Raw genomic sequence first — 15330 nt, forward strand, 5'->3', positions numbered from 1 at the left:
ACAACCCATTTTTGTAGGCATTAATCCATTTCCCCTGAGAACTAATCCAGTTTCTCAAGAGTGAAACACTACCTCAAGAATGGCACCAACGTGGGAGGATCGCTTGAGCCCAGGAGCTTGAGATCAGCATGGACAACATGGAGATCCTGTCTCTAGAAAAAGTACAAAAATTAGCCAAGCACCTATAGTCCCAGCTCCTGGAGCAGATGAAAAGCAAGAGGATTGTTTAAACGTAGGAGACTGAGGCTACTGTGAGCCGTGATTATGCCACTGCACTCCAGCCTGTGCAACAGAGAACTCGTTTAAAAAAAAAAAAAGGGCTTAAATTTTGAACTGACCAGTAAATTTTCTCCTCAAACTTCCATTCTTTTATCTCTTCAGATAAACTTACTATGTGTTTCATTAATGCAGCACAGTTTAGAGTTTGCTTAATACTTTGTAACTGGGAAAATTATTAGGCTGGGCACAGTGTGGCTCAAGCCTGTAATCCAAGGACTTTGGGAAGCCAAGAAAAAAAAAAAAAAAAGAATGGCACCAAGACATTCACAAGGGTAGAGCTCCCATGACCCAAACATCTGCCCTCACCTCCTAAACATTCCACTTTGCAACATTGCTTCACCAGGAATTAAGGATCTAACATGAGTTTTTGTGGGGACACTCACACCATACCAATGGATATGGATAAGCTTATAAATATGCACTTATATGGTTAGGAATTCCAATTTGATGTTTTGTGGAGTAGCAGATGAGATAGTTCGCTGACACTGAAGGCATGGGAGCTTCTAGGTAACTTGAAGAGAAAGAAAAAGAGAAGAATTGATCTGGTGGAGGGATAGTATATGATGATGGTGGATGATGCAATCTGGGCTGCCTGATGAATGAAGGAAAGACAAAAGTGTTCTGGTAACCTGATAGAAAAACAAGTGGTGTCAAAAGACCAGAGATCTCAATAAGGTAGAATATTAGTGAAGCAGAAGGAAGGCAAAAACAAAACAAAACAAAACTGAAAGGACTAGAGGTTATTATAGTCAGAGAGTGGGATTATAAAGTTTAAAATATCAGGAGTCAAGCATTCTCAGGCAAAAAATGAGTTCACAGTTTGATCAGCAGAGGTGGAGATAATGAGGAAAGTTGGAAAATACGGTATCTGGAAATCTAAGTAGATACCAGACAATTGTCAGCTCTACCTTTAAATTGCATCTCAAATCAGACCATTTATCATCAGTTTTTCTACAGTCACTTAGTCTAAGCCACTATTAGCTTTTACACTTGCTTCCTAATTGATCTCTCAGATTCTACTCATGCCCACTCCCTCCTACCCCAAGCAGCTTCTCACACATTGACCAGCATCTATATTAGATCAGATCATGTTCCTTCCCTCCTTTGTTTAAAAAACTTCCCTCTTTGTTGGCTTCCTAAAGTCCTCATGTAATTTAACCTCAACTTTTTGAGCCATTTTACCCAACTCTTTTCCTGTCCTCATTGTGCTTCAGCTACACTGGGCTCCCTGGTATTCCAAGAGCACACCACTCATGCCTTAGGCTTTAGGGTCTTTGGACTTTGGACTTGTTGTCTCTGCCTAATAATGTAACCCCACCACCAACTATGCAGATCTCTAACTTCATTCAAGTTAATGTTAAAATTTCATTCATGTCTATGCTAAAATGTCTCCTTTCCTGAACTATCCTTAAAAATGTAAGCCTCTGCCCTTCTCTACATCAACTGCCTGCATTGATTTTCTTATAATTCTTTCAGTAACAGAGATATTTTGTGTTTGTTTATTTTGTTTATTTTCCCTGCTCCACCCTCCACCTGGAATTTAAGTTTCACATATAAAGCCTTTGTCGGCTTTGTCTTTTATTTCATCTCATAGCACCTAGAAAAATTTCTGACAAAAAGTAGGTCTCAAGGCAAGTGCTAGAATACTTAGTGAAGGCAAAGCTCTGCTAAAAGTGCTGGAGATACAAAGACAAGTAAGGTGTGGTCCCTGCTATAAGCAGCAGCAACTGCCAGACTAAGGATTCAGGAGGAACAGTGAGCCAAGTACACTGCCTAGAGAATGGCAGAAAATGAAGTAAACAGTGGAAGCTTAACTGTGTAAGTCATTCTTTTGCTCCCTTTCCTGCCCTGACAACCTTTGTAAAGTCTGCAATTCTGCTTTCTCAAAGATCACCCTAAACAGATATTTGAAAACATGTAAAATTCAGGACCATGGATTGGATAGTTGCCTTGCCATTCAATACCAACAGGTAAAGGAAACACCGATGGGTAATCAGATTATAGTATTTCAAAATATTGGAAAATAATAACAGAAAATGCCTATGAGTTTGTACTTTATTTAAATATCACCTTTCCTCAAATGGCTAAAGCTATAAAAAATGTCTTCAAACTTATATAAAATAATTCTTTTACAAGATTTCTTTAATCCTTCCAGTAGAATGACTCAACCTTTCAAAGATCTTTGCCCTAAGGAGTATATCTGCATTATTAGTGTTCTTTTATCTGCCTTCATTTCCCAAGCAAAACAAACAAACAAAACCTCAAAGAGCCCTGGAGTTAATTGCACATCCTTGCAGTCATCTGCAAAATTTTTCTATTTTCAATAACATTTTTTCTCTCATGTTGTTCATAAGACTTTTGAGTCTTATTATTTAAGATAGTAATTAAAGACTAAGCCATGGCTACTGAGCTGATAATTGTCAAAGAAATAAATCACTGGTATCTGGTGTTATTCCAGAATTTTTCAAGCTTTTAACCTCAATACCAACACCTTACCACCATCTTTCTAAGGAAAAAAAAAAAAAGCCACAGGTGCAGAGATGCTGTGACATCCTTCCCAACCTTGATTTCTCTTAAAATGCATCTGTTACCCTCTGATATCTGTAGCTAAATTCCAGGATATTTTCATTTCAGCACATAAGAGTACTTTCTGGTGAACTTTTTTTTTTTTTTTTTTTTTTTTTTGTAATATGTGCTAGGGATATCTTTGTGTAAGTTTATAATTGTCTGCACTATGACATAAGTGAGGAAGAATGGAGTCCAAGTTACTGGAGTAAATTTTCTTCCCCAAGGAAACTAGTTAGTTAAGTTTCAACTGAAGCCACACTTAAACACAACTGTAGAACAACACTTAAATTAAAGCATGTGCAGTTAAGCCGACAAACAAAACAAAAGAAAACAAAAATACCAAATGCGCCACTCATTTTCTTGTTGTGACCTTAAAATCATGATGTTGTGAATATTTAAGTTAAATCTACACTGTACAACCCTAGTTATAAGGTGTTTAGCAAAAGGAAAAAGAAACATGTCTCTTCATTAGTCCTAGTTTCCCAGCTTCTTCAAAAAATGCTGTATTAGCCTCACCTTGTCTTCAACTAAATCTTCATTTTCTTACCCTCCTTGGGTATTTCGGCAGTGTGTTAATTTACATTAATGTATAGTCACTTGTTCAAATGTCCACATTTGTAAACATTCCTAAATTTGTTCTACAGATATATGTTGTGTAAGTTCCATTATAATTTTTTTTTGAGATGGAGTCTCTGTCACCCAGGCTGGAGTGCAGTTGTGTGAGCTCAGTTCACACCTAACCTCCTGAATTGTTTTGAAGTAAATCTCAGATAGCATATCATTTCATTTGTAAATATATTAGTATGCATTTAAAAGTAAAAAAAAAACTCTTTAAAAAATAGCCAGAATACCTTTATCACAACTAAAAAATTAGCAGTAATTCCTTATTTTTGTCAAATATCTAGTTAGTATTCACATTTCCCTGTCTCATACATATTGATTATTGAGAATAACTTTTTGGGACTTCCACCAAGATGGCCGAATAGAAACAGCTCTGGTGCACAGCTCCCAGTGAGAGAGATGCAGAAAGTGAGTGATTTCCTCATCTCCAAACAAGGTACCAGGTTCATTTCAAGGCGACTGGTCGGACAGTGGGCATAGCCCAAAGAGGGCAAACCAAGGTGGGTCAGGGCGCTACTCCACCTGGGGAGTGCATCTGACTGGAGGATCAGGGGAACCCCCCCTCCAGCACACTGGTTCAGATACTGCACTACTCCCAAAGCCTCTGCAATCCACAGACCAGGAGATCTTCACCGGACAGATGCAGGGTTGAAAAGCAGCCCTGGCTGGACAGAGCTAGGTGGACACATTGGCTGGCTGGAAGAGCATGTGGGACGGAGCTCCAGTCCCCAGGTGAGAGGAGGTGCTAAAAGCAGGTGGACAGGCTACAGGAGTGTTTCACAGCCAGTACTTCAGTTCGAGCTCGACCAGGAAGGATCCAGCTTGGTGAGGGGCAGGGCATCTGTCATTACAGAGGTGGGCCTAATCTCCCTGTGTAAACAAAAGACAGAGGAAGCCTACTAATCATCCTGACTGAATCCCTGGCAGCCCAGCAGTGCCTCTACAGACAGACAAGAGACAGACTGCATCATCAAGCAAGTGACTCCCTGAGAGCAAAGCTAGATAAATCCATGAATATTGGAGAAACCAGTGCAAAAAGAATGAAACCATCAAAGACCAGAATGCCTCTCCTCTTTCAAGGGATCACAACTCCTCACCAGCAAGGGAAAAAAAAAGGATGGAGAGTGAGTTTGATGAATTGACAGAAATAGGCTTCAGAAGGTGAATAATAACAAACTTCTCTGAGCTAAAGGAACATGATCTAACCCAATACAAAGAAACTAAGAACCTTGAACAAAGGTTAGACAAAACGCTATCTAGAATAAACAGCTTAGAGAAGAACATAAATGACTTGATGGAGCTGAAAAACAGCACAAGAACTTCAAGAAGCATATACAAGTTTCAAGAGCCTAATTGATCAAGCAGGAGAAAGAATATTAGACAATGAAGGTCAACTCAATGAAATAAAACAATAAGGCAAGACTAGTGAAAAAAGAGTAAAAAGGAATGAACAAAGCCTCCAAGATATATAGGATTATATGAAAAGACCTAATTTACGTTTGATAGGTGTACCTGAATGTGATGGGGTGAATGAATCCAAGCTGGAAAACACTCTCCAGGATATTATCCAGGAGAACTTCCCCAACCTAGTAAGGCAGGCTAACATTCAAATCTGGGAAATACAGAGAACACCACAAAGATATGACTCAAGAAAAGCAACCCCAAGGCACATAATCGTCAGATTCACCAGGATTGAAATGAAGGAAAAAAAATACTAAGGACAGCCAGAGAGAAAGATCAGGTCACCCACAAAGGGAAGCCCATGAGACTCACAATGGACCTCTTGGCAGAAACCCTACAAGCCAGAATACAGTGGGGGCCAATATTCAACATCCTTAAAGAAAAGAACTTTCAACCCAGAATCTCATAACCAGCCAAATTAAGCTTCACAAGTGAAGGAGAAATATAATGCTTTATGAACAAGCAACCACTGAGAGACTTCATCACCGCCAGACCTGACTTATAAGAGCTTCTAAAGGAAGCACTAAACATGAAAATGAACGACCAGTACCAGCCACTACAAAAACATACCAAATTGTAAAGATCAATGATGCAATGAAGAAGCCATGTCAAATAATGGGCAAAAAAATCTAGCCAGAAACAAAATGGCAGGATCAAATTCACACATAGCAATATTAAAATTAAATGTAAATGGCCTAAATACCCCTATCAAACGACACATTGGCAAACTGGATAAAAAGTCAAGACTCATCGGTGTGCAGTATTCAGGAGACCCATCTCACATGCAAAGACACATGTAGACTCAAAATAAGAAGGGCATTACATAATGGTAAAAGGATCAATCCAACAAGAAGAGCTTACTATCCTAAATACCTATGTACCCAATATGGGAGCACTCAGATACATAAAACAAGTTCTTCATGAGCTACAAAGAGACTTAGACTCCCACACTATAATAGTGGGAGACTTTAAAATTCCACTGTCAATATTAGACATCAACAAGATAGAAAATCAACAAGAAAATCCAGGACTTGAATGCAGATCTGGACCGCGAGGATCTAATAAACACCTACAGAACTCTCCACCCCAAATCCACAGAATATACATTCTTCTCAGCAACATATCACACTTACTCTAAAATTGACCACATAATTAGAAGTAAATCACTCCTCAGCGAAAGGAAATCATAATGAACAGTCTATCAGGCCACAGTGCAATCAAATTAGAACTCAGGATTAAGAAATTCACTCAAAACCACACAACTACATGGAAACTGAACAATGTGTTCCTGAATGTTGACTGAATAAACAATGAAATGAAAGCATAAAGATGTTCTTTGAAACCAATAAGAATGAAGACACAATGTACCAGAATCTCTGGGACACATTTAAAGCACAGTCTAGAGGGAAATTTATAGCAATAAATGCCCACATGAGAAGAGAGGAAAGACCTAAAATCAACACCCTATCATCAAAATTGAGTTAGAGGAGCAAGATCAAAAGCTAGCAGAAGACAAGAAATAGCTAAGATCAGAGCAGAAGTGAAGGAGATAGAGGCACACAAAAAAAAACCTTCAGAAAATCAATAAAACCAGGAGCTGGTTTTTTGAAAAAATCAACAAAATAATCCACTAGCCAGACTAAAAAAAAAGGAGAAGAATCTAATAGATGCAATAAAAAATGATAAAGGGGATATCACCACCCATTCCACAGAAATACAAACCGCCATCAGAGATGACTACAAGCAACTCTATGTACATAAACCAGCAAATCTGGAAGAAATGGACAAATTCCTGGACACTTACACCCTCCCAAGACTAAATGAGGAAGAAGTTGAATCCCTGAATAGATCAATAACAATATTTGAAGTTGAGGCAGCAATTAATAGCCTACCAACTAAAAAAAATCCAGGTCCAGATGGGTTTACAACCAAATTCTGCCAGACATACAAAGAGGAGCTGGTACCATTCCTTCTGAAATTATTCCAAACAGTCCAAAAAGAGGGAATCCTCCCTAACTCATTTTGTGAGACCAACATCATGCTGATACGAAAACCTGGCAGACAGTTAAAAAAGAAAACTTCAGGCCAATATCCATGATGAACATCAATGCAAAAATCTTCAATAAAATACTGGCAAACCGAATGCAACAGCACATCAAAAAGCTTATCCATCATGATCAAGTAGGCTTCATCCTGGGGATGCAAGGCTGGTTCAACATCCGCAAATCTATAAATGTAATCCATCACGTAAACAGAACCAAAGACAAAAGCCACGTGATTACCTCAATAGATGCAGAGAAGGCCTTTGACAAAATTCAACAGCCCTTTATGCTAAAAACTCTCAATAAACTAGGTATTAATGGAACATATCTCAAAATAATAAAAGCTACTTATGACAAACCAACAGCCAGTATCATTCTGAATGGGCAAAAACTGAAAGCATTCCCTTTGAAATCTGGCACAAGACAAGGATACCCTCTCTCACCATTCCTATTCAATATAGTATTGGAGGTCCTAGCCAGAGCAATCAGGCAAGAAAAAGAAATAAAGGGTATTCAATTAGGAAAAGAGGAAGTCAGATTGTCTCTATTTGCAGATGACATGATTGTATGTTTAGAAGACCCCACTGTCTCAGCCCAAAATCTCCTTAAGCTGATAAGCAACTTCAGCAAAGTCTCCAGATACAAAATCAATGTGCAGAAATCACAAGTATTCCTATACACCAAAAACAGACAAGCAGAGAGCCAAATCATGAGTGAACTCCTGTTCACAATTGCTACAAAGAGAATACAATACTGACTAATACAATTAACAAGGGATGTAAAGGATGTCTTCATGGAGAACTACAAGCCACTGCTCAAGGAAATAAGAGAGGACACAAACAGATGGAAAAACATTCCATGCTCATGGTTAGGAAAAATCAACATCATGAAAATGGCCATGCTGCCCAAAGTAATTTGTAGATTCAATGCTATCCTCATCAAGCTACCATTTACCTTCTTCACAGAACTGGGAAAAAAAAAAAACACTTTAAATGTCATATGAAACCAAAAGAGAGCCTGCATAGCCAAGACAATTCTAAGCAAACAGAACAAAGTTGGAGGCATCATGCTACCAGACTTCAGACTATACTACAAGGCTACTGTAATCAAAACAGCATGGTACTAATACCAAAACAGAGATTAGACCAATGGAACAGAACAGAGGCCTCAGAAGAAACAGCACACATCTACAACCATCTGATCTTCAAAAAACCTGAGAAAAACAAGCAATGGGGAAAGGATTACCTGTTTAATAAATGGTGTTGGGAAAACTGGCTAGCCATCTGCAGAAAGCTGAAACTGGACCCTTTCTTACACCCTACACTAAAATTAACTCCAGATGGATTAAAGATTTAAACATAAAACTGAACACCATAAAAATCCTAGAAGAAAACCTAGCCAAATTCATTCAGGACATAGGCATAGGCAAGGACTTCATGACTAAAACACCAAAAGCAATTGTAACAAAAGCCAAAATAGGCGAATGGGACCTAATTAAACTTAAGGGTTTCTTCACCGCAAAAGAAACAATCATTAGAGTGAACTGGCAACCAACTGAATTGGAAAAAGTTTTTGCAATCTACCCATTTGACAAAGGCCTAATATCCAGAATCTACAAAGGACTAAAGCAGATATACAAGAAAATAAACAAACAAACAAACCCATTCAAAAGTGGGCAAAAGATATGAACGCACACTTTTCAAAAGAAGACATTTAAGAGGCCAAAAAAATATGAAAAAATGCTCATCATCACTGGCCATTAGAGAAATGCAAATCAAAACCACATTAAGATACCATCTCATGCCAGTTAGAATAGCGATCATTAAAAAATCAGGAGAGAACACATGCTGGAGAGGATGCAGAGAAAAAGGAACACTTTTATACTGTTGGTGGGAGTGTAAATTAGTTCAACCACTTTGGAAGACAGTGTGGTGATTCCTCAAGGGCCTAGAAATAGAAATTCCATCTGACCTGGCAATTCCTTTACTGGGTATATACCCAGAAGATTATAAATTGTTCTATTATGAAAACACATGCACATGTATGTTTATTGTGGCACTATTTACAATAACAAAGACCTGGAACCAACCCAAATGCCCATCAATGATAGACTGGACAGGGAAAATGTGGCACATATACACCATGAAATACTACACAGTCATAAAAAATGATGAGCTCATGATCTTTATAGGGACATGGATGAATCTGGAAACAATCATTCTCAGCAAACTGACACAAGAACAGAAAACCAAACACCACATGTTCTTGCTCATAGGCGGGTGTTGAACAATAAGAACACATGACCACAGAGAGGGGAGCATCACACACTGGGCTCTGTTGGGGGAGCTGAGGGAGGGACAGCAGGGAGTGGGGAGGTTGGGAAGGGACAACACGGGGAGAAATGCCATACATAGGTAACAGGGAGATGGAAGCAGCAAACCACCTGGCCATGTATGTACCTATGCAACAATCCTGCAAGATTTGCACATGTACCTTAGAACCTATAATACAATTTAAAAAAAAAAAAAGAAAATAGTTTTTCTTCTAATCAAGATACAAATAGGGAAATACATTGCAATTGTCTGATATGTCTCTTAAGTCTCTTAATCTATAGATTACCCCCTTTCATTATTTTTATATCCTAGCACTTTGTTGAATAAACCAAATTGCTTGCACTGTGGCATTTTCACTTATCTGGTTCTTGCTGGTTGCATCACTGAGGTGTCATTTAACACATTCCCTACAGTTGCAGTAAATAGATTGTTACAAAGACTTGATTGAGTTTATGCTTTATATTTTGTAAGAAAACTATATGAGTTTTGCCATATTCTTCCATTAAGATGTATACAAGGTCTAGCTCTCTCTCTCTCTTTCTCTCTCTCTCTCCCTCCCCCGCCATCTGTCCCTCTGTTTTTTTCCGAAGACAGCCAATTATTATTTACTGGATCCATTATTTGGTTACTGTGATGGTTAGCTAATCTTAAATAGAAAATTCACAGCATTCCCCATCACTCACAATTCCCTTAGCCTTTATTTTATTCATAGCAGTTCTAATTATCTGATAGAATATTATATCTATTTGTCTACTTGCTTATTATCAGCTTCTTCCACAAGAATACAAATAGGCAGAGGAGTTATTTTTGTTATTCATTGTATCCAGCACCTAAAACAATGTCTAGGGCATAATAGGTATTCAATAAATATTTATTGAATTGGTTTGGATAAATATTATTTATTGACTAATTAAAAAGGGAAAAAGAACGTATCTGTCCAACATAGTAATAAGAGTCTTAAAAATGAAAACACTACATGAAAAATACAATTTTCAAGACTTCAAGAATCAAAATTGAGACATCAGCAGGAATGTTCTGTCACATACTTATTAATAAGACAATGCCAAGATGAAAGTCCTACAGAGATGTACACAAATATTGCCCTAATTATTTTTAAAATGATTTTAAAATGAATTTACCATTTTATTTTTATTTATAAAAATAGCACATGCCCCTTTTAAAAAGTTGAAAAATGCAAGTAAGAAAACATTTGTCACATTCTAACAGATTGCTTTCTCTCTCTCTTTCTCTGTATAACGTATTTTCTTAAAAGATGCAATTGTAGCATATATACTGTTGTGTGGGTTCCTTTTTAAAAATGATACAACATATTTTTAGCAATATCATCAAAATATGAGATATCTTGCTACAATATTAATTTTAAGAAAGCACCTTAATTTACTTAAAGTACCCTATTTTTGAACATTTACATTGTTTTCCCATTTTCATTATTATAAGCCATCTTCTGATTAATGTTTTTAGTTAAATCTTTGTATATATTCTTTTTTTTTTTTTTTTTTTTTTAGACGGAGTTTCGTTCTTGTTACCCAGGCTGGAGTGCAATGGTGCGATCTCGGCTCACCGCAACCTCTGCCTCCTGGGTTCAGGCAATTCTCCTGCCTCAGCCTCCTGAGTAGCTGGGATTACAGGCACGCGCCACCGTGCTCAGCTAATTTTTTGTAGTTTTAGTAGAGACGGGTTTCACCATGTTGACCAGGATGGTCTCGATCTCTTGACCTCGTGATCCACCCGCCTCGGCCTCCCAAAGTGCTGGGATTATAGGCGTGAGCCACCGCGCCCGACCTATATTCTTTAATTTATAAATGATCTTTGAAAAAACAGCTTTATTGAGATGTAATCACATAGCATATAATTTGCCCTTTTGACATATACAGCTGAGTAATTTTTCTATATTACTTACTGATTTTTAAAAATTGTAATAAACATATACAACAAAATTTGCTGTTTTAAACATTTTAAAGAGTATGATGAAGTTACATTAATCACATTCACACTGTTGTATAGCCATCACTACTATCTATTTTCAATACATTTTTATAAGCCAAAACAGAAACTCTATAACCTTTAAGCAATAATTTCCCATCACACCCTTCCCTCAGCCCCTGGTAATCTCTAATCTACTTTCTGCCTTTATGAATTTCTCTATTTTAGAAATTTCATATATGTGAAATCATACAATATTTGTCCTTTTGTGATTGGCTTATTTGGCATATTGTTTTCAAAGTTTGCCCATTTATAGCTAGCATGTGCCAGAACTTCATTAATTTTATGGCTGAGTAATATTCCTTGGCATATACACACCACATTTTGTTTATTGATTCATCTTTTTTTTAATTTTTAAGTTCGGAGGTACAAGTGCAGGTTTGCTACATAGGCAAACTTGCATCATGCTGGTTTGTTGTACAGATTATTTCATCACTCAGGTATTAAGCCTAGTATGCATTAGTTGTTTTTCTTGATCGTCTCCTTCCTCTCACCTTCCACCCTCCAAAAGACCCCAGTGTGTGTTATTCCCTTCTATGTGTTCATGTGTTCTCATCATTTAGCTCCCATCTATATGTGAGAACATGCAGTATTTGTTTTTCTGTTCCTGCATTAGTTTGCTAAGAATAATGGCCTCCAGTTCCATCCATGTTCCCAAAAAGGATATGATCTGTTCCTTTTTATGGCTGCATAGTATTCTATGTAGTATATATAGTGTATATATACTACATTTCTTTACCTAGTTTATCACTGATGGGCATTTAAGTTGATTCCATGTCTTTGTTATTGTGAATAGTTCTGCAATGAACATATGCATATATGTGTCTTTATGATAGAATAATTATATGCCTTTGGGCATATACCCAGTGATGGGATTGCTGTGTCAACAATATTTCTGTCTTAAAGTCTTTGAGGAATCACCACACTGCCCTGCACAACGATTGAACTAATTTACACTCCCACCTACAGTGTATATGCATTCCTTTTTCACCACAACCTTGCCAGCATCTGTTATTTTGTTGTCTTTTTAATAGTAGCCATTCTGACTGGTGTTAGATGAAATCTCATTGTGATTTTGATTTGCATTTCTCTAATTATCAGTGATGTGGAGCTATTTTTCATATGCTTCTTGGCTGTATGTATGTATTCTTTTGAAAAGTGTCTGTTCATATCCTTTATCTACTTTTTATGTGGTTGTGTGTTCTTTTCTTATAAATTTAAGCTCCTTATAGATGCTGGATATTAGACCTTTGTCAATGCATATTTTAAAAAAATTTTCTCTAATTCTGTAGTTTGTTTAGTCTGTTGATAGTTTTTTGTTTTTTTTTTGTTTTCTGGTTGTTGTTTTTTTGTTGTTTTTTGTTTTTTTTTTTTTTTGCTGTACGTAAGCTCTTTAGCTTAACTAGATCCCATTTGCCAATTTTTGCTTTTGTTGCAATTGCTTTTGGTGTCTTCATTATGAAATCTTTGCCTGTGCCTATGTCCTGAATGGTATTGTCTAGGTTGTCTTTTAGGGTTTTCTAGTTTTGTGACTTACATTTTAAGTCTTTAATTCATTTTGAGTTAATTTTCATACATAGTCTAAGGGAGCAGTCCAGTTTCAATCTTATGCATATGACTAGCCAGTTATCCCAGCACCATTTATTGACTAGGGAATCCTTTTCCCATTGCTTGGTGTTGTCAGGTTTACCGAAGATCAGATAGTGGTAGGTGTGCATTCTTATTTCTAGATTCTCTATTCTGTTCCATTTGTCTATGTGTCTGTTCTTGTACCAGTACCATGCTGTTTTGGTTAACGTAGCCCTGTAGTATTGTTTGAAGTCAGTAGCGTGATGTCTCCAGCTTTGATCTTCTCACTTAGGATTACCTTGGATATTTGGGTTCTTTTTGATTCCCTATAAATTTTAAAATAGTTTTTTTCTAGTTCTGTGAAGAATGTCAATGGTAGTTTAATGGGTGTAGCAGTGAATCTACGAATTGCTTTGGGCAGTATAGCCATTTTAACTATATTGAATCTTCCTTTCTATGAGCATGGAATGTAATAGTATGGTTTTGTGTGAATTTATTAATCTTGATTTTTATTTAATTGCACTATTGTCTGAGAACTGCTATGATTTCATTTGTTTTGCATTTGCTGCGGACTGTTTTACTTCGGATTATGTGATCAATTTTAGAGTATGTGCCACGTGGCAATGAGAAGAATGTATATTCTGTTGTTTTGGGATGGAAAGTTCTGTAGTTATCTATCTGTTCCATTTGATACTGTGCTAAGTTCAGGTTCTGACTATCTTTGTCAATTTTCTTTCTCAATGATTTGTCTAATATTGTCAGTGGTGTGTTAAAGTCTCCCATTATTATTGCATGGGAGTTTAAGTCTCTTTGCAAATCTCTAAGACCTTTCTTACTGAACCTGGGTGTTTCTGTGTTGAGTGCATATATATTTAGGATAGTTAAATATTCTTACTAAATTGAACACTTTCCCACTATGTAATGTCCTTCTTTGTCTTTTTTTTTTTTATCTTTATTGGTTTAAAGTCTGTTTGTTTGTTTGTTTTTCCAGAAATTAGGATTGTAATCTCTGCTTTTTTTTTTTTTTTTTTTTATTTTTTTGGTAGATTTTCCTCTATCCCTTTATTTTCAGCCTATGTGCCACTGCAAGCGAGATGGGTCTCTTGAAGACAGCATACCAATGGGTCTTGGTAATTTATTCAACTTGCCACTCTGTCTTTTAATTAGGGTATTTAGCACATTTACCTTTAAGGTTAGTATTGATATGTCTGGATTTGATCCTGTCATAATGATGTTAGCTGGTAATTTTGCAGACTTGTTTATGTGGTTTCTTTATAGTGTCACTGGTCTGTGTACTTCAGTGTGTTCTTGCAGTTGCTGTTAACAGTCTTTTCTTTCCATATTAAGTGCTTCCTTCAGGACCTCTTATTAGGCAGGACTCATGGTAATAAAATCCCTCAGCATTTGCTTGTCTGAAAATAATGTTATTTCTTCTCTTATGAAACAAAGTTTTCGGCCACATATGAAATTCTGGGTTGAAATTTCTTTCTTTCTTTCTTTCTTTTTTCTTTCTTTTTTTTTTTTTTTTTTTAAGAATATTGAATGTTGTCTTCCAGTCTCTTCTTCTGGCTTGTAAGACTTCTGCTGAGAGGTCCACTCTTAGTCTTACGGGGGTTTCTTTTTGTAAATGACCTTATGTTTCTCTCCAGCTGCCTTAACATTTTTTCTTTCATTTTGCCCTTGGAAAATCTGAAAATTAGGTTTCTTGGAGATGATCTTCTCATGGAGTATTTTACTGGGGTTCTCTGCATTTTCTGAATTTGAATGTTGGCCTACTATCTAGGTTGGTCAAGTTCTCATCTATGATATCCTGAAACATGTTTTCCAAATTTATTCCATTCTCCCCATCTCTTTCAGGTACCCAATCGCAGATTTGGTCTCTTGACATAGTCCCATGTTTTCTGGAGCTTTTGTTAACTCATTTTCATTCTTTTTTTCTCGATTGTTTCCTGCCTGTCTTATTTTAGAAAGGCAGTATTCAAGCTCTGAGATTTGTTCCTCTGCTTGGTCTATTCTGCTATTATACTTGTGATCACATTATGAAATTCTTGTAGGTTTTCTCCCACCTCTATCAGGTCAGTTACATTCTTCTTTATACTGGCTATTTTGTCTGTCAGATCCTGCAATATTTTATCATATTTTTAGCTTCCTTGCATTGGGTTACAATGTGCTCTTTTAGCTCAGTGAGGTTTATTTTTATCCACGTTCTGAATTCTACTTCTCCCATTTCAGCTCTCTCAGCCTCAGCACAGTTCCAAACCCATGCTGGAGAGGTGATGCAATCATTTGGAGGCAAGGGGGTACTCTGGCTTTTTGAGTTTTCTGTGTTCTTGTGCTGATTCCTTCTCATCTTTTCGGGCTCTACTTTTAATCTTTGAGATTGCTGACCTTTGAATGGTTGGGTATTTTCTTTCTTTCTTTCTTTCTTTCTTTCTTTCTTTCTTTCTTTCTTT

This window comes from Sapajus apella, unplaced genomic scaffold, assembly GCF_009761245.1.
Source record: "Sapajus apella isolate SASKATOON/1434 unplaced genomic scaffold, GSC_monkey_1.0 scaffold104, whole genome shotgun sequence".
NCBI lineage: Eukaryota > Metazoa > Chordata > Mammalia > Primates > Cebidae > Sapajus > Sapajus apella.